At 43.0% G+C, this 19950-nt stretch overlaps 1 protein-coding gene across 6 annotated transcripts in view; it reads left to right on the forward strand.

The window, feature by feature from the left end:
* The window catches only part of TLN2 (talin 2), a 1094076-nt gene that overhangs the window by 388780 nt on the left and 685346 nt on the right, over nucleotides 1-19950 (forward strand). For all 6 annotated transcript variants that reach the window (XM_069221982.1, XM_069221985.1, XM_069221980.1 and 3 more), the window contains one exon: nucleotides 11701-11776. The gene's annotated coding sequence lies outside the window, so the exon portion shown is untranslated. The remainder of the gene's footprint in view (nucleotides 1-11700; nucleotides 11777-19950) is intronic.

The following is a 19950-nucleotide window of genomic DNA, read 5'->3' on the forward strand; positions in this document are numbered from 1 at the left end:
ATATCCTGCACTCTAGGCCAGTAGGATCACTACTCGCTTGTAAAAATTATTCCAATTGAAGAGTGATTTTGTTTCCTACTGCAGGAGCTTTCTAGTTTCACCGTCCACTTCCAATAAGAAAATAGTTCACAGGCTGTTATAGAGAGAGTATGGAACTTACAGTCTGTGTAGAATTACTGTAAACAATGAGAAATTCTACCCCTTGCGTCCAAATTACATCCTAAACAGAGATTTAAGCCTCATGCTGTTTGTGGTGTCACTTTGAATCTCTGATAAATCACTGTTTTTGACCACTAACTTTCAACAGTATTATGTGGTGCATTCCTCCCATGACTCCCCTCCTGAAAAGCAGGTCACATGGATCCGCTGTGCATGGTGAAGAGAGTAGTGGAATGGACTTGCATCCCTGTGTTACGACCCCTGTCCTGTACATTCAAAATTATGTTTATCTGTTGTCCTGCCCCCAACCCCTGCTGCCCACTGGTAACGCCTCCCTCCCTTTAAAAAAAAAAAAAAAAAATGACGGTCAACCATCTTACCCAACAGCGCTTGGCATGGACTTTCCCTCATCCAGTCCAAATAGTTAAAATTAAAAAGCTGGCTTCCTGCCATTCTCCTCCAGAGAGATAGATAGATAGATAGATAGATAGATAGATATATATATATATATATATATATATATATATATAGATAGATAGATAGATAGAGATATATATATATATATTTTTTAATACTGGAACCCTGCCCCTCCCCTAGCCTGCCTCCTTTAGGCCCTTTATGCCTTCTTTCTCTATCCAGTTATGCGCTGTGAATGAGGAAACGTAGATCTGGTGTCGCCGGAGATGCTGTCAACTTGGAGAGTTCACTTCTGTGCAGTCCGCCATCTTTACAGACTAGTGCCTGGAAGATGGCGATCACCAGCGACAGAACGCCACTTGCAATCTCCTGTGTACCACTGGTGTGTGGAGCCCTAAGAGAGGCGAGGAATGTGTGGCGATAGCAGGACATGTTCAGCGCCTTTAACAACCGGTATAGCCTTACGCAGTGGGCTATAAGGGTGTCATATCTCATACACGTTGCTGGTTTTCTTGTATTATGATGGCTTAATTCTTGCTCAAGTTTCATTACTATCTACTGAAATTTAAGAGCCTGGAGTACTTTAAAAGGCCTAACTTCAAACTCATATACCTAGTGTGATATGTTGAAATCTCCAGGAGTGATGCGTAGCTTGGCCCTGGCACTCGCTTTGCCCACCATAGTCTGGACTGGGCCTTCAGCATCCATGCCTTCCCCAAAGTCTGCCTGGTTTCCGCCTTCAGTGAGCCCCCTATGCTTTAGGCTGATAAGGCCTTGGGTTTTGTTGAAGCTCACATTAATGACACATTCAAGCGGCAGCATATATAGTTCATTCAACTTTCTGCAAATCAGGCTTTTATTCGTAGTTTATTTACAGGAAGCATTGAATCAGTTCTGCTCCCAGTGTTATCAGTTAAAGACATGAAGCAGTGAAAACAGAAGTGATTTGTCTTGGGTGGCACAGTTAGGTTGGAGAGGCGAGGGCTGGGATTTTAGCACAGACTTCTTGTTCCCAAGTTTGTAGACACTGGATCATGTCTCCTCCTCTGTTTAATTCTACACATATGTGCAACGCTTTGTGCATTCTCGTGTTTCCAGATCTAAATGAGTAGAATGTATGAAAAATCGCAAAAGCGGTCTTGCACAGTCTGAAGGCAGGGGGCGCGCAGAAGGATCCTGTGAGGTCGGGCAATAAAGACATCCCTCGGAAGTGGTAGCACATGTAATGCGAATTTTGTGCTAAGAGGCTATTTTTAGTGCAACCTGATTGTATTATTATTGGTTTACCTTTTCGAATAATGGACTAATTCAGTTAAAAACGTTTGACTGACTGACTCAATTGCGAAGTTGACAAAACCCTTGCTAGATCAACCCCGACTTCAGTCAGCTCGAAACCATGCAGGTCACAGGTCAACAATATGATTTAGGAAAGGATGCCCGAATGCCCAGAAGCTGAGCTAGTGAAAGGGCCCATGAAACACTTACAGAGACCAGAAAGGAGAGTAGCGCATTCACAAGGCAGCACCCCTCTGCTCTAGCCCCAGCCACTGCCATGCACACGCCACATCCTTGCTGCCTGCCAGCCCAGTGCAGGACAGTAACACCTCTCTTGCCCCAGCAGAGGGCGCCAGTTCAGTGGCAGTGGACAACTTTCAGAGTGTCGGTGCAGCCATCAATGTTGCATCACCGAAGCCACTGGGGTTGTGCAAAATAATGCAACTGCTAACACGTCCCTTTATGACTAATTTATTCACTTTGGGACTCGTTTTAGGCCAATGAATCTTTTGACCCTGATTGAAGACACCTTAGGATGAGATAGCTGATCAACATGTCAATTAATAGATCAATAACGTCATCAATATTTACCAGAATAAGACAATTCAAATTAGTCAAAGATATTAATAAGACTCAGAAACCACCATGACCTTTCAGTCATGAATAACCACACCAGTTTAGTACGATTTTGTGATATTTATTCCCTATTGATTACAATTCTACTAGTAAGTTTAATAATCTCAAAACCAAGAAACACATTAGCATAGTCACAATATGGCAACTATGATAAGATTTCCTCAAAGCAAGAATCATGAATATTAGAACATAACACGACGTCAACATAGGCTATCCTTAGCAGAGTATCATTAGCGCATTATTCAACAAAGCATAGATTCTGTCATTTGTCTATTTGCGTATGTTTAGTGAATCCCTTAACTAACCTCGAATTAGCATTGGCATGTTGGGCTTCATGCAAAACAATTTAGTAACATCAATTTGGAAAAACATCTAGCTATGGTCTCTGTCAAAAGAAGCAGTTGGTACCTAGAAAGGAAAAGCAAACAGACAATCACAATTTCATTGTCATATAGTTACCCTCCGTATTGAGTTTGCAAACAGATTCAGTCTTCGTCCTCAGGACATCAGTTGATTCGCCATCAGCCAGGAATTCAGCAAGTCGGGTAAAGGGGCACTTCCCTCATAAGAAGGTAAAGTGTAAATGGGCAATCTAAGCAAGAATGGTTTTAAGAACCAAACAGCAAAATCTCTATGCAGAGTGACAGTGTCTGGGTCATAGCAAATCCGCAATAGCATCTCCCTAACTAACTCCTAGTCTCTTCTCCCCTCGATCTAAACTATTTCCTTGTGTCAAGGGTTTTTATCCCTTTTTCGTTGTACAGTCCCCTAATTCTTCATTGGTTGAGGGTTTGTACCCCATTATCTCCACCCAATAGGTTAGCAATTAGCTCATCAAATTTGTCACCCCATAACAGTTCTCACGTAGTTTATTGGTCCTTATGATTGACGTCTTCAGCGGGTAGAATGTCCGGTATGATTTCATACTCTCGTGGTCCTCTTTGCATCTTTAGTCAGTGGTTCCATTGTCTGTACCGGTTCAGGTGACCTTGTACCTGCGAGTAGTCTACACTGTTGCATTCAGCAAGAATGTTTCACTAAGCAAGTCGAATTTCATGAGAAGGGATCTACTACAGTTACATTCATCTTCTAGCTTTGGAAAAACAAGAGTTCATGTCCTTCAGCAAGTCAGCATACTGCACGTTAGGAAAAACACATTTAATAGGAAACCAGGCAGCTAGGCCTCGACTCATGCTAACTAAGGCCTAATGATTTATTAGCAGAACTTTAACATATAACCTTTCATTATTAGTGTAAAACTATACTTTAACATAACATTTCAACATTATTAGTCAGTTTCATTAGTCCCAGTATATATTGGTGGCCACTCCCCATGGGCACATTTCAAGCACGCGTTTAGCAAAAACATATTAATACATTTTCTATGCGGCATTATTATACATTAGTTCATAAACATTTCATGTTATTATTGATTATATAAGCTAGGCTCTCTCACAACCATCACACAAAGAACAAACGTAAGATGTGAGCCATGCCATTCAGCAGGAGAGTAGTAGGCGTGTGGTGTGTAGCTAGTGGCGCATTTTGTAGCATACTGTGGCAAATACATTAATATGGCAGGTGTGACAGCGCACTGTCATTTACAGACAGCACATTTCCATTGAAGTTGCCATTGACTTTGCACAGATGTGTAATTTTACTGACAAAACAGTACAACACTGAAATGACAATGTGTGGAAATTGGGTTTCAGCAACTAATTAGCATTTGCACATTACTAGGTAAATTATCTTGATTTGTTTCATCCTATTACAAATCTTTGCTTCCATCACACTTCAGAATTAGAAGTGTGCCTCATTTGTGCTTTCTTTATTGCTGATATATTTTGAGATATTAAGTAAATTTACAGGCATTTATTGTTTTTTAATAACATACTCCTTCCTGCCTTCCCTTTCACACTGCATGTACTCCAGCAAGATTGTCAGAGAGTTCACTTTATAAAATCCACTAAGTTATTAGCCAGAGAAAGAAAGTACTATACCTGTCTCCAAGTTAAGAAGCAACAATTTGTGGGAAGACATAGCCTGTCATTTGCCTGCTGGCTTTGAACACACAACAAACGTAACAAGATAAGGACCAAATTTAAAAGCATCCTTATTGCTCATTCAGCTTCTCAACTCCAGTATGGTTAGATCTGGGGGTGCCGCTGCACCCCCTGACCCAGCACTTCCAGCGCCTATGGGCATAATGGCAAGAGATGGCCATGTGGCATCCCAGACTTAGTGGCCATCATGCTCCAGTTTTATCACTTTCTTCACACACCTCTAACCAGCAGTTTAGCATGCCCCAGCACTACTGCTTGGCTGGTCTTCAAGTAAATGTCATTAAATATCTGTTGGGAAAGGATCGCCTCAATGGTCGATGTTGAACTGACTATCTTTTGTTCCAGCAACTTGTTTGTAACTTGGTAAAATTACTAACATCTTAAAAGGTCATCTCTTGAAAATAACATTTGTGCTCGCATCCGAAGGTTTGTCTTTTTATAATGCTGGTAGATAACGTGTTATTTGCCCATATAATGGTACTCAGTGGATTGACCTTGGAACGAAAAAGTGCTTAGCTAGCCCTGTTTGTTTTTGCAGCATGATTGGAGGTCATGCGCAGATGTCAGTAGTGAGCGCTTAACCCGCTAACCTTTGCATTTTGGGATATCACAGCCATTGTTTATATGTGAAATAAAAACATACAGGGAGTGCAGAATTATTAGGCAAGTTGTATTTTTGAGGATTAATTTTATTATTGAACAACAACCATGTTCTCAATGAACCCCAAAAACTCATTAATATCAAAGCTGAATATTTTTGGAAGTAGTTTTTAGTTTGTTTTTAGTTTTAGCTATGTTAGGGGGATATCTGTGTGTGCAGGTGACTATTACTGTGCATAATTATTAGGCAACTTAACAAAAAAAAAAATATATACCCATTTCAATCATTTATTATTACCAGTGAAACCAATATAACATCTCAACATTCACAAATATACATTTCTGACATTCAAAAACAAAACAAAAACAAATCAGTGACCAATATAGCCACCTTTCTTTGCAAGGACACTCAAAAGCCTGCCATCCATGGATTCTGTCAGTGTTTTGATCTGTTCACCATCAACATTGCGTGCAGCAGCAACCACAGCCTCCCAGACACTGTTCAGAGAGGTGTACTGTTTTCCCTCCTTGTAAATCTCACATTTGATGATGGACCACAGGTTCTCAATGGGGTTCAGATCAGGTGAACAAGGAGGCCATGTCATTAGATTTCCTTCTTTTATACCCTTTCTTGCCAGCCACGCTGTGGAGTACTTGGACGCGTGTGATGGAGCATTGTCCTGCATGAAAATCATGTTTTTCTTGAAGGATGCAGACTTCTTCCTGTACCACTGCTTGAAGAAGGTGTCTTCCAGGAACTGGCAGTAGGACTGGGAGTTGAGCTTGACTCCATCCTCAACCCGAAAAGGCCCCACAAGCTCATCTTTGATGATACCAGCCCAAACCAGTACTCCACCTCCACCTTGCTGGCGTCTGAGTCGGACTGGAGCTCTCTGCCCTTTACCAATCCAGCCACGGGCCCATCCATCTGGCCCATCAAGACTCACTCTCATTTCATCAGTCCATAAAACCTTAGAAAAATTAGTCTTGAGATATTTATTGGCCCAGTCTTGACGTTTCAGCTTGTGTGTCTTGTTCAGTGGTGGTCGTCTTTCAGCCTTTCTTACCTTGGCCATGTCTCTGAGTATTGCACACCTTGTGCTTTTGGGCACTCCAGTGATGTTGCAGCTCTGAAATATGGCCAAACTGGTGGCAAGTGGCATCGTGGCAGCTGCACGCTTGACTTTTCTCAGTTCATGGGCAGTTATTTTGCGCCTTGGTTTTTCCACACGCTTCTTGCGACCCTGTTGACTGTTTTGAATGAAACGCTTGATTGTTCGATGATCACGCTTCAGAAGCTTTGCAATTTTAAGAGTGCTGCATCCCTCTGCAAGATATCTCACTATTTGTGACTTTTCTGAGCCTGTCAAGTCCTTCTTTTGACCCATTTTGCCAAAGGAAAGGAAGTTGCCTAATAATTATGCACACCTGATATAGGGTGTTGATGTCATTAGACCACACCCCTTCTCATTACAGAGATGCACATCACCTAATATGCTTAATTGGTAGTAGGCTTTCGAGCCTATACAGCTTGGAGTAAGACAACATGCATAAAGAGGATGATGTGGTCAAAATACTCATTTGCCTAATAATTCTGCACTCCCTGTAATGTGCTGAAGAGCGTTTTTTTTACGCCGCACTCATCTTAACATATTTGTAGCCACATTCTAATAAAGTTGTTTTAACCTGTGTTGCGGATGGAAACATGTCTAGCCTCAGCCCATGTTAAAGTATAGTTAACCCCTGTCCCGCATTGAAGTGTTTTTAGGGCTTCACCCCACATCTGATAGCGGAAGCAAATACACTCTGATTCATCCTCAACAAAGAGCCCTCTCTCCTTCAAAGAACAGGACCAAAGAATCCAAGATTGTGCGCAGCTCTCCCTGCTGGACGGAAGGCCACTAGAAACGGTTCTCTGTGTACTCACCAGTGGCAGACAACACCAGTAGCCAGGATGTCCTAGGGTTAGAGATGAACAAATTAAAGTGAAAAACAGAAAAAAGGCTTTGTCACTGTAAGTACCCAATGCCTGCAACATAAACCCACCTTTTTGACCCTCTGGCAATTCAGAAAGGAACTAAAAATGCAGCTCTGAATACAACAAATAGGTATGTGCCAGCTCACAAGTGTACCTTACACCTCTTGAGAGGAGAGCCCCCACAAATGATAGGAACGCACCACCCCACAAATACTCCACCTAGTATTTAACTATCATGAACTCTATCTCTGGTCTCTGCCCATTCTTCATGGGTCCTTTGCTGCCCACCTAGGTTTGTCCTTTACAAATTCCATTGTAGCACCTCCCTACGTCCAAGCAGGTTTAGATGTGACAGTCGTGAAGCGTTTTTAGTCTCGGCTCCTTGCCCAAGCAGATGGAAGCCCAGCCACCCTTGCCCAAGCAGATGAACCCCCAGCTGCACGCCGAAGGTGATGAAGGCCAATACACGTATTGAAGTAGATGAAGCCCCAGCCATGTGCCGAAGCAGATGGATAACCAACCCTGTGCCAAGGCAGTTGAACCACCAGCCGAATGCCGAAGCTGATGAAGGCCAACATACGTGCTGAAGCAGATGAAGCCCCAGACATGTGCCAGTGCAGATGGGTACTCAACCCTGTACTGAAGCAGATGAAGCCTGTAGTGGAACAGAGGAAGCCCCAGATGCATGTGAAGCTCCCTAGTAAAAGCAGACGAAACCCAAGCTGCAGCTGATGAAGCTCTATATTGAAGTATATTAAACCCAAGCTGAAGCAGATGAAGCCTATAGTGGAACAGAGGAACCCTTAGCTCCATGCGAAGCATATGAAGCTCCATGGTAAAAACATATGAAAACATAGCTGCAGCTGATGAAGCTCTATATTGAAGCACATAAAACCCAAGCTGCAACTGATGAAGCGCTATATTGAAGCATATGAAACCCATGCTGATGAAGCGCTATATTGAAGCATATGAAACCCATGCTGAAGTTGATGAAGCCCAGCCGTAAACTGATGAACCCCCTTAGCCCCACGTTGAAGTAGTCGGAATTATCGAACCCTGGTGTGTATGTTGCGGCCGCGCAGTGATATTCCAAAATAGTTCTGCTTTTCAATGGACTGAGTTCTACAGCTGCTCGGTCCCCACACACTGACTCGACAAGTCCATGTGACACGCGTTTGCCCGACACCCTGGTGGTTACCCGTCCTGCCCACGGAGAGAGACCCGAGTGCCGAGGATCAAAGCGCGCGTCAGCGCCTGGTGCATTGTGGGTGCACTCCTCCTGTAAACAGCGGCCTAGCTGTCAAGTCTGGTTGGCGCCCTTCGGACCGTCCTGTGCAGCATAAAAGAGATGCATTCCACCACTGGACCCTGCGCGTTATCAGAGGGTGTTTTTTAAAAGATCAAAATAAGTTGAAATCGGAGTTTTACAAGAAATAACACATATGCAGGGCCATTGGAATTATGAGGCATGAGAGGGACGGGTTATGCAACAGGATTTAGTAAATTATGCGTCAGGAAAAGGCGCACAATGCGGAACAATTTGTAATAATTTTACTTCATTACTTCAACATTTTTTATCTTGATAACACTGTTTTGGCATTGGCTGCACCTCGTTAGTACCATTTTAATACCCCTAGCAGTAAGCAACAAAAAGGAGACCAGTCCAGTTCTGCAAAGGCCTTTCACTATGTGGCGACACATGTCGCTGCACTCTTAGTAACTTTTGAACCGTTTGAGCTAGAAACAAAATATTTATATTTTTTTGGTTAAAATCTGCAGGTATTGCGGCAGCTGATGGATTATGTGGCAAATGCGGAAAAGGTGCAATTATGCGAAAATCGCCGCTGCACATATGATTGTTCCAGCTCTTTGTCCGACTTGCACAATTAAAATAAGAGCATTTATATCGGGTACGCCAGCTGTGGTGACATTTAGCGTGTGCCAGATGGCATCACCTCAGATGAACTGTGTTGCATCAACTGAAGGTAGTCCACAGAAGTTTGTCTGCGCAGCCCTGGCTTGGCTTAGTTCAGTAAGGACGCCCTGGATCGGTCCTTGGTGACCGCTTCTGGTGACGTAGAGGGAGTCTCCTCCGGGGCCTGAAAAGGTCAGTCACAGAATAAACCAGAAGTCTCTGGTGACAAAAGTGGAACTGCAAGGCCCGTAGTGTTGGTGGCTAAAGAGCCAATATTTACTGAAAGTGGCCATCCTAACAGTATGTATTATTTAAGCACATGCCAGCGGATCTCAGTGAAGACTCTAGTTCGAGGAGGGTTCACATGTACATAACATAAAGCAGGAATTAAAATTAGAGGCCTGAGCGCTGCAGGACGTTCGTAGTTGGTACTATTTTCATTTGGAGGGAGTTTTACGCTCCTTTAAAAAGGTTGAAAAATGCAAGAAGGGAGACGCACAAAGAGACTGAATGGAGGGGCTCACTGTGAAATTGTAAATTCATGTTTCATTCAGAGGCAGTAGCGTGATCTTGCAAGACTCCTCTTGGAACAAAACCACAGTGGCAGTCTGGACAAAGAGACCACGAGTTGATGAAGGTGAGAATCAGGATTCTAAACTTTCCAGGACTGAGTACAGAAGGTTCCGGAATTGGGAGACTTGCAGAAAATGTTTGATTCCAGTGAAAACCCCGAGGAAAATCATTGGGGCAAAAATGTAGAGCAAGGTGTAAAGAATACAAAGAAACTACTATTTGCTGCACATTTTGCTGCTGAACTTCTTGGACAGGCCCTTCTAGGTGATGTTGCAGGGTCCATGTGAGTATGATAAAGGCTCGTCAGCACTGTGTGGTTAGTTTGGGGAAATGGACGGAATTTGCTGAGACTTTAGAGTTGGAGTTTGTTACCGTTAACCACTTAGATGACTTAGGGGATGAATGACAGTTCAGAAATCAAAAAGTATCCCTTGCTGTTTGGTGATTTGATAGGGAGGTGTCCTAAACCTTAGGACCAATCTAGAAGTGGGGAGCAAGGCTTCATTTACCACAATACTTGGATCTACTTTTTCATCACTCCTGCAAAGGGCACTGCTCTTGGGCCAGTGGGTACGTGGTTCAAGCATTACGTAACATTGGTGGGATGGTTCAGATAGTTGTTTAGCCGGAAGTGAATTTGTGTCATCCCCGTATATTTGAAATTAGACTTTGTCTGGCTAGCATCTGGACTGGGGTGGGATGTCAATGTTGAACAGCAAGCAAGAGCGGGAAGGTCCTGGAAAACAGGGCACTGGATGATTCAGGAGGTCCCATCCTAACATCGAGGGTGCTACTGAGAAGAAAATAACCGATCCAAGACAGATCAGGGCTTTTAGTTTGTGTCCTATGTTCCAGCTTTTCCACCAGTGTTGTGTGGTCCACAGTGGTGTTAGGCTTATGGATGTTATAATCGTTGTCTGCTGACAGGAACGAACACTCATCGGCTAAAGGCAACAAAAACTAAAGACATGCTGATTGCAAAAACATAGGTGCCATATTGGTGAAACCACAATTGATACTAAACCGTCCATAGTAGCTGAAAGTAGCTACTTAGGGGTAGGGATCGGCGCCCCTAACTATCTTAAGATGTAAGGTGTGAGCATCCCACAGCAGTCTTTTCTCTGGGAGGGGGCAGTTTGTCTACTGTAAATAGGCAACATCGTTCACATCTAAATGAAGAATAAAATATCTCACTTAAGCACGGTTAAGGCGGGGTAAAATGTCATTTGTAGGGGTACAATACCATTTCTTATCCACTGAATCATTCCAGGGGGCTTTGCTCATGCAGAAATTGCAGCTATTTCCGTATGAACAAATCTGCTATGAATGTAAGATCTGTGGGCAACGCTGGGTGGATCCGACTGTACAAACTCGTAAATAGAAGGTATTCACTAACCATTGTCGAGCACTTACCTTTGTGAAGATGTTATAATATTTTCTTCGCGACAAGGGGGTATTTCTGTATCCAAAACATCGTGCTCAGTTTCACAGCCTGCTTTTCTTTTAACCTAAACAATGGAAACATGGTGGTCCGTAAGGCCGGGAGAAACGTGAATATATACATTTTCCTCTCTGGGAAGTTACCTGGAGGATGACCTGTCTAGAGTGATGCTCAGACGGGCAGTAGGAGAGAGGACGCAGCGTGCTGGAGACCAGAGGTCTGTGTAGCGCCTGGCAGGACCCTGAAGACACCCTGCTCTCAGGAGGAATGCATGGCATTGGTCCAGGATTCTAGGGGGCTGCGTGGGCGGAACTGATGTCAAATATTCTGAATTGCATTTTGAAACCTAAACTTACTTCTTTATATGTTAGCTGGCCAAAAACAGGAAAGAACAAGTTTAGAATTGAATACTTTTTGTGTTCCAATTACAAAAAGCTTATAAATGAGCAAACGTCTTGTTTTGTAACTAAGAGTTTTGTTATAAATTCCTTTTTTAATGGCAGTCACGGTGATCACTACCAGAGGAGCCACCTGTTTTTCTTCCTATGTATGTGTTTTTTTTGTGTACATTGTGCAACGTAAATTATAAGTTGTGCCCTTGAGTAATGTATCACAGTTTGAAGGCTTGTTTTTAATCTTTCAGGTATGATGACATCTTCTCTGTGTCAGAAGGTAAAGAGCGTTCTTTTTCAACGCCTCCCCTTGTGAGCAGTGTTGAGGTAAGGGGCACCCTGTTTCCTGCTATCTTGTTATGTTGTCATTCATACATGCCTTCTGCTGGTGTGGCACTGAGCCTTGCCAAGTTCTCCGCTGTTGCCCCGATCAATGCTCTTTCAGGGGGCAGCAGCTAAGGGATGCTTGCCCCAGTCATTTCACTGCCCTACTCTGCCACTGCTAATTCTTGATGAGGAAGGAAACCAGAGCCACCAGGGAAGGTCCCTGTATGACCTGAGCCCTACAAACGCTTCTGGCCAGTCTGTCCCTGATGAGCTATGACCACCGGTTGGAAGTGGACGTGTGCATCCCTTTGTATTACTTCTGTGAGCAGGTTCAAAGTTACAAGTCATTCCGGGTAGAGTGGCATTTGTAAATAACTGGCAGCGATCTGAATCTGCCTGTCCTTTTTTGAGAATTGTTGTAAACTCTTCTGACCGGCAGCAGCAGCGTGGACTGTGCGGTGGCTGTTATCATGGGGTCCTGGTAGGATCTTTTCTGGAGCGAACAGGGGAGGATAAGGAACCCAGGACACCCTCTCTATAACAGTCACCACAATCAATATAGGTGCACACCGACGCGGGGAGCAGCCTGTATTGAGCCTGGCACCTCAAGATGGGCAAGGACGTTCTTCGTAAAGAAATAGCTTTCTGCAAACTATATAGATCAAGATTGTCCTGGTCGGATCATTGGTCCTGTGACCCTTGTTAAGTTAGTCTTCTTACGTCTTTGGTAGTTCTTTTCAGGGGGGAGCGTCACTCACCACTAGATAAGTGTCCCCACCACTCATTGTACCTTTAGAGGAGATGATAATAGTGCTTCGCCCTGCTTGTGTGGAAGGGATCATTGTGTTGCAACATTGTTGGTGCTTTAAAGCTCGGTTGTCCTACGCGTGGTGGAACATTGCACGATTCTCGGGATCGCCACTGACTGTGTCGAACATTTAAATTCAGTAATGAAATTTAAATGTAAATTAATCTTATGTGGAAATCCTGAACAACATGATATGGATGCGGCCTTTCTTGACATTTTGTGAACCCTCTTGCTCTGAAGACTGCAATTCACTTGCCCCAGCAGCATGATAGATTACAAAGTTCTGCAAACCTGTCCATCTCAGGAGCACTGCTCTCTACCCCTTGATCTTCATTTGTTCTGTTATCTTGGCCTACACTTTGAAACTCTCCGAGCAAGTAGGTTGCAGCAAGTCTTTTTTCTTTTAATATAACCAACAGGAATGTAATTCACTGTAATAAAGTTGTCCCTGTCCGCCATTGTTTTCATCTTGTTTTGTGGCCAGGCAGTTGGTACCCACTGAAGATGGGAAGGAATAGGTGAGATGTGGGGGCATCATTGTATTTCCACCACCGCACATTCACCTCACGTTTTGCGTTTGCTGGAGCAGCTTCTTTGGAGGGTCTATGTGTGGAGCTTTGTATTGTCTCCTCATTAGCTGAGCAGTGTGATTCTGCAAACTGATCATCAAAAATGCTCCTATGCAGGTTTTCACACTGAGCGTCAGCTCTGAGGAAATGCCTGTGAGAGGCAGCATTTTTGTTACCTGAGAAATAGTTTCCTCTTTAGCAAAACCTTTGCAAAGGCGTGTGATTGCATGCAGCCCAGTGGCTCTACGCCTGCGGGGGACCGGCCTTAGCCTGCCAGCTTACACCCACCTAGCCGCATTAGTGGCTAGTAGGAGGTATGTATCTGGATATCAAAGACTGATGTCCAGCAGACCCTCAGTTACTTTGAGAGCTATGCCTTTTTTATGCCCAATGGTTACATCGTACCTGGGTGTAGTGTGAAAGAGTGAGGGGTTCCTTGTCAAGGAGATCTTTGCTAACATGCATAGCACGACCACATAACTTTAAACTGGATGGCATAGGGCCTTAATGTGAACAAGGTTACAGGTGCCTTTAAAAGAGAAAATGATTAAACGTGTAATGCACAGGTTTCAGTAAAAAACTGTAATCTGCCTCACAGGCACGTGGGGACAGAGTGTGTAGTGAAAGGTGACGTGGCAGACGTCTGCTCCGGTGACAACAGGTCTGACCATGGAGGTGGATAGAAAAGAATGCCGTGGATTGCCTACAAAGAATGTAGACATGTTTCAGCACCCACAGAAGAACGGCAGCAGGTCTTTCAGCAGGATATGCTTTAAAATAATAAATCTGATATAGTATAAACGCTTCCAAGAAAGAAATGTCTGTGACAACCAGAAACAGAGTAATTGAGTATTTGACCAAAATATGCATATTGTTCAGGGTTAATGTTATCAAACAGTTGGACTATGGGTAAGGCTGTGTCAGTCACTCTGTTCAGTGACTTGTGGGGGTAACAGTTGGACTATGGGTAAGGCTGTGTCACTCTGTTCGGTGACTTGTGGGGGTAGCTAGGAGTAACTTGCAGTGGAGGGGGGTGTGAATTAGCCATCCATAGACTTGTGCGATGTGCAGTTAATCGATGAAAGGCGTGGAAATGTTCAAAGTGGCCTCGCATGATAGAGGAATACTGTTCCCTTTACCCAGCCCTGATCTCTAACACTACCAACAATAGGCGTTCTGGAATGTTATTTTGTTTGATGACGTCTACTTGGGTTTTGAGATCTGTTGTGACATCATTTGCGCAGCTGAAATGGCCAGGCTGTATTGATACAGACAGACTTGTGTGTGATGGTGGTGCCTCGCCTGCTTTTCTTTTGAAGTTAAGTCCTAGCCACCGTTAATTAGATTATAACCATACTGATAGATTGCACCATGTTGTACGGGCTCTGAAACCACAAAGATGTAAAATAAGAACTCGGAGAGATATAATGTAATGGACCGATTCTTTCTGGTCACTAAAACGAGCTGTTGCCAGGGACAGGATGTGTGTGGCCATGGTGAGGCTGTCTGCTGGCATGTCAATGCAAGGACTCATTCGAGGGTGTGTGCCACTAGTTGTAATATATATTACCAGGGAGGATCTACAACTGTGTCCTGTCAGATTGGAGAGGGGACTTAAGCATCAAGATTTAACACATGTGACTTGATTTGGAAGTTGTAGGTTGGACAATATGGTGAAACCTTGAGCTTCCACTTGTCTATCCTGATATAAAGGGGTTTTGGGATTAGTTTAAAAAGAGCAGAAAGGGAAATGCAAAGGGAAGTGCATGGAGAGGTATTATTGGCCTGCTGCAGAGCAGGTTCGAGTGACCAACCTCCTGCTACTCGCACTTGAGATTTTTGCATGTTTGACACTGAAAACGAATAAAAAAGTTACAAATGAAGGTCAGGCTCGTACTTAAGCCTGAAAGATGTGGTTTCCCATAGCAGCTGTAGCATGGGCTATTTTGGAATTTGCCCCGTGGTATGTTGTTCGGCAGCTGATGAGCAATGTTTTTTCTTGGATCTTCTAAAGTTAACCACATTGTTGTCCATCTGGATACTTTTTTATTTTAGTTATTTTTATATTAGCTACGGTCAGGTTATCTTGGTTGCCTGCGTGCTGCCTAGTAGACCTTTGGTACCGCATGGTGCTGCTTGCGTTGGTATAAGTCTGCGGAAGGTTGACATTGAAAACGTCGAACTCGCCAGATTACACAGGTAGGTTTGTGTTTCTTCTTTGCTTATCAGTGTGTGAGGAGTGAAGAGGCCCAGTCCCTAGCCATCTCACACATGCGTGCTGCAACTAACATCATCGACAGTGACATAATGATAGACTTACTATATCCTGTTCACTGTAGCCTGGAAATTCAGGATTGTCAGGCAGGGTAACCCCCACTGCTCTCTTTTTATTATGACTTACAACAACTCCTTTGTTTTTATTTATCGAGGACCAAGTCCTCAGCTTTTACCAGGGTCGAAGCCTTATTGCCTCCCACTTGGTTTGGTGTTTCACTTCTTGTCTGTGTCCAGCAGCAGCACAGTGGATACTTGAGCACTTGCCGAATAGGCAATTTGGGTCAAGTGGAGCTTCTTCAGTAAAAGTGGTCCAGCGTTTCACACGAGATATTCAGGACAGGGCGTTTTCATGAAAGGTAATCTTGCCCTGGCCTGTGAAAGCAGTTGGCAGCATTTCTGGTGAGGAGGAGGGAACCCTGGGCATGAAGTGGGTGCCTGTTTAGATCATGACTTGTAGTAATTCTTGCTCTGCGGCTGCATGAACGTGGGTAGAGGTGGATAATTGTGAGGGTTTTGTGGTGATTTGTGCTCCATGACCTTTATGTGCCAGTTATTGTTGCTGCTCTGCGGTTTTTACTCATATGTGACCGATGTCACCTTTTATTCTCAGAAAGCTTTGCTCACTAATTCATCTGTTAAAATTAGTTTTCTGGAGTCTTTACTTTTGGGAGTTTCTGGATATCTCCCTGGACTTTTAATGCGACATGTAAGATGTGGACGCATTTGGGATTTTTTGTCAGTAGCAGATTAAAAAGTGTCCCACACTGCAGCTCCTGAAAAGGACCACGCGTCCTGAGACCTCTTATAAGAGGTTCATTGTTGCCTCAGTTTAGGTAGGTGCTGAGTTGCTTTTTAAATATTATTTTAAGTGTGTTGGTATTTACTAGAGGATATCAAATCTGAAACACACACTGTAATATGTTCTTAATTTTCATCTGTAGTATCCTATACAACAGTGTTCTCATACATGGTGTGTGAGTGCCAGCACATGTACGTGTCTCTGACTGCACGTGTGTATGAGTACATATTTTTTATGTGAGTGTGTGTGTACTCGGGTGTTGTGCTTTGTTTGTGGAAGGGGCAGGGATTATAGTGGATACAATGAACAGATTTGTTCGAGGATGGAGATAATTAAAGTTTGGGACTTGTAAGACCACGAAACATAAAGTTGAGGTGGTTTAACAAGTGAACAAGGTCTTGTACGTAGTACTTTTACTGAAGAATGGCTTATTATGAATACTATATGTAGACTGATGGTTGTGCAAGAGCCATATTTCTACCCAATGAGGATACATTGTGGGTCGGTTACTAAAGAGGGAGTGGACCTTTCTTCTACCTGTGCCTTAGTGTTTGAGAGTAAACCAAGAGTAAATCGGAGAGCAAGATCATCCATATTTGTTATGAACTCCAGCATCCCTATCATACACTTATTTAGAGATACTGAGGATGATTATATTTGGGTAATTGAGTAAATTGTGTTTGGGATCTTGAGTTTGTCAATAGTCTGAAATGTGGCAAGAACGTAGAAGATGATGATGGATTTAAGGCTTGTAGATTCACTGTAGTTTGGTGTTCATGTAGCAGGCTTACGGGAACATTTCCAGATGATAGTCGACCAATTTGATGTCACATTTTAAGTATTGTCTGTTACTCAGCGATAGTAATTGCTGGTGTAGCCAAGAAGCCAAGAAGTGTGATCTTTCAATCCAGCAGGTAAAATCATTAGAGGATTTTGGACCACAAGACAAAATTGGATTTGTTTACTCAGTGTGTTTAGTATGTTTACTGTGAATGCTCTGGTCTTAATTAACCCAGGGTAAGTTTGTATCAAGGGTATAGTAAATTGATACACAACATGTAGGATTGTCTTCAGATTTTAGCATAATATATAGGCGACCAGATATCCCTTGTGCAATCTGGTTAGTTGCAGTGCTACATCAAAAGTTGATTGTCAGTAGTCATCTTTTAACATATTTATTACATATTTTTGTCAGGTGACAATATCCACTGTGCTACATGAAGCCACTATAAGTTGTGACTAGAGACTACTCTGTATTGCAAAACACAAATGGATATTTGTTTGTATTAACCAAAAATATTACTCTTGGAATAACAGAGAAATATAAAAATGCAACAGCGCCTATCACCATGAGTGGTCAAAGTTCAGAAAGCAGTACACAGAATTTCAGAAAATAGTAAGACTCACACAGACATTTTTCTGTCGGCTTTAACAGATTTGAACAGAGGTAACCAACCACACTCTTCAAGCTTTGTAGTGTTAGCAAAAGTATTAAACTGCATCTCCATGTAAGTTTCCAGATTTCCAAAGTCATCTGTGGACCCCCAGTCTGAGACACCCTACCCACTTATTTTTGATGTATTTTTTCGTTCTCACTATTTTCGCTCTAGGCAGTGTGCTCTCCACTTGTCACTTGTTGTCGTCTACCTTTCTTTTAACTCACCTTTGCACTTGGTTATTACTTTTTATAAGAGCCGTTGGCATGGCACGAAAGTGAGGGCTTATTGCTGCACTATAGATATGAGTGTGAAGTCTCTAGTCTGAGTGCAAAGTGTGCACCCAGAAACTTTGGAGCCCAAGAGAAAGTGCCACTGGTGAAGCCTGTGTCTCCCCCATTCCGACCGCCCCCAGAGGAAATAAGACACGAGGAAGGCATGTTTTGTAAAATTCCCGCACAAACTAAATGAAGGAAGTTGCTGTAAAGGCCTTTGTACCTAGAACTACTTCTCTATGACATCTGATTGGACACAGTTCATCACTATCCTCGGGAGCACTTACTGAGGGGACTCTTTTCAGTATCGAGGTCTCATGGAGTCAGTCCAAGTCTTGTGAGCCATCTTTGGTGTTTGCATCCTTGGTCCCCTTCCTTTGTTTTCGGCCGCTTACATTTCCATTTAACCCATCAGTGCCCCGTCATTCACTTCAACATTATCATGAGGATAAGTGAGAACTTTACTGTACGAGTCTGAGGCATTCGATGTCCATGTAATTTGGATTGATTTGATAACTCCCTTTTGGGAGGCTTTTTACTTTGCTTTTGCGTTTACAACATATTTGCAGTCAAATTAGATTTTGTCTGCCCAGTTATATTCTACTTCTCTCTGTAGAGCAGAGGGACTGCTGGTAACCAGTTTAGTGCGATAAATATTCGTTCGTTGATCAGTTCATGTCCTTAACCAAAGGGTAGTTAAGGAATTGAGAATTCTGCCTTCTCCTGGTATCAGCCACTCTGAGTGTTTATATTTGCTAATCTGGATGTAGCCTTTCTTCGGCCTCATTTGATGCTCTTATGTTTGGAGTCTTGTGACCAGAAATGGTAGCCTTTTCTTATCAGGCCAGAGAAGTAGTACAGGGAGCCCACTCAGTGCAGTTCCTGCCTTCCTAAAAGGCTGTATTTTGCCGTATTAGGGAACAGGTCCCTACGTTCAGCGAGTTGAAACAGTCTCTCTCAAACATCCTGTGAACGCCATCGTATACACCTATTGATCCATTGTGAAAAACCCTACCAGATGATATCGATCTGAAAATAGACTTCCTCAGATATAAAAAATAAACTTAAATTCCATTCATTCTAGCTTCTCTGGATTATTGATGGCCACCACCTAGAAACATTTGATCCTTATGTCATACTATACCATACCACTTCTTACCATACCAATAGTGTATTGCATGTAACAATTTTACCATCTCTACTGCTTTGGTCTCTGTGCTTACGGATAGAGGAAATAAGGGAAGACTGGGTATGTCAGGTGATTATTTCTGTTCTACTGATGACCAGTTAATTCATCCACCACTCTTTGCATATATGATGGACTTGTACAGTACAGAATGGAGTAAGTTTCAAAAACACAGGCTTAGTAATGGGCAAGAAGCATGAGACCCAAGAATCAAGGGAAATAAAGATGTCCCTAGATCCAGCAGAAAAAAAATCTTATTAAAGACTATTATTTACTATTGGAAATTGTTTTAATATTTGTACTTACAGGTGTGTGTAGTGTTGTCCGGGTAACAAGCAGGCTGTCAGCTGAAACCTTCTTTGAAATCCTCTATGAATAATGTTTAGTGAGCAGGTATAACAAGGTCTTCAATGAAGCAATACGCTCAGTGGAGCATAAACGATGTAGGATGATGCTGAAGACGACAGACTGATAAACAGGTCCAGCAGTAAGATCCAGATACTCCCAGAAAAGAAGAAAGCAGGCAGTAGCACTTGCATGAGCTACAAGTAGAATTTAGTGAGTCAGGATGCTTGCTGGAGAGATCCAGCATCTGAAATTAGCCTAGAGGTAAAGAACAGAAGACCTTGAGAGAAGACGGAAAGGTACTCCTGAGAAAGTGAGGACAAAGGGATCATTAAGTAGCAGCTGAACAGAGGTATAAAACTGTTCAACAAAAAAAACAAGGCAAGACATAGCATAGTATGATAAAAGGAAGTACCACCTGCAAGGTTGTATTCAGGGAAGGAGAGAAGTGAATATCTGGAAGCATGAAAGGAAATTCC

Source organism: Pleurodeles waltl, chromosome 3_1 (genome assembly GCF_031143425.1).
Source record: "Pleurodeles waltl isolate 20211129_DDA chromosome 3_1, aPleWal1.hap1.20221129, whole genome shotgun sequence".
NCBI lineage: Eukaryota > Metazoa > Chordata > Amphibia > Caudata > Salamandridae > Pleurodeles > Pleurodeles waltl.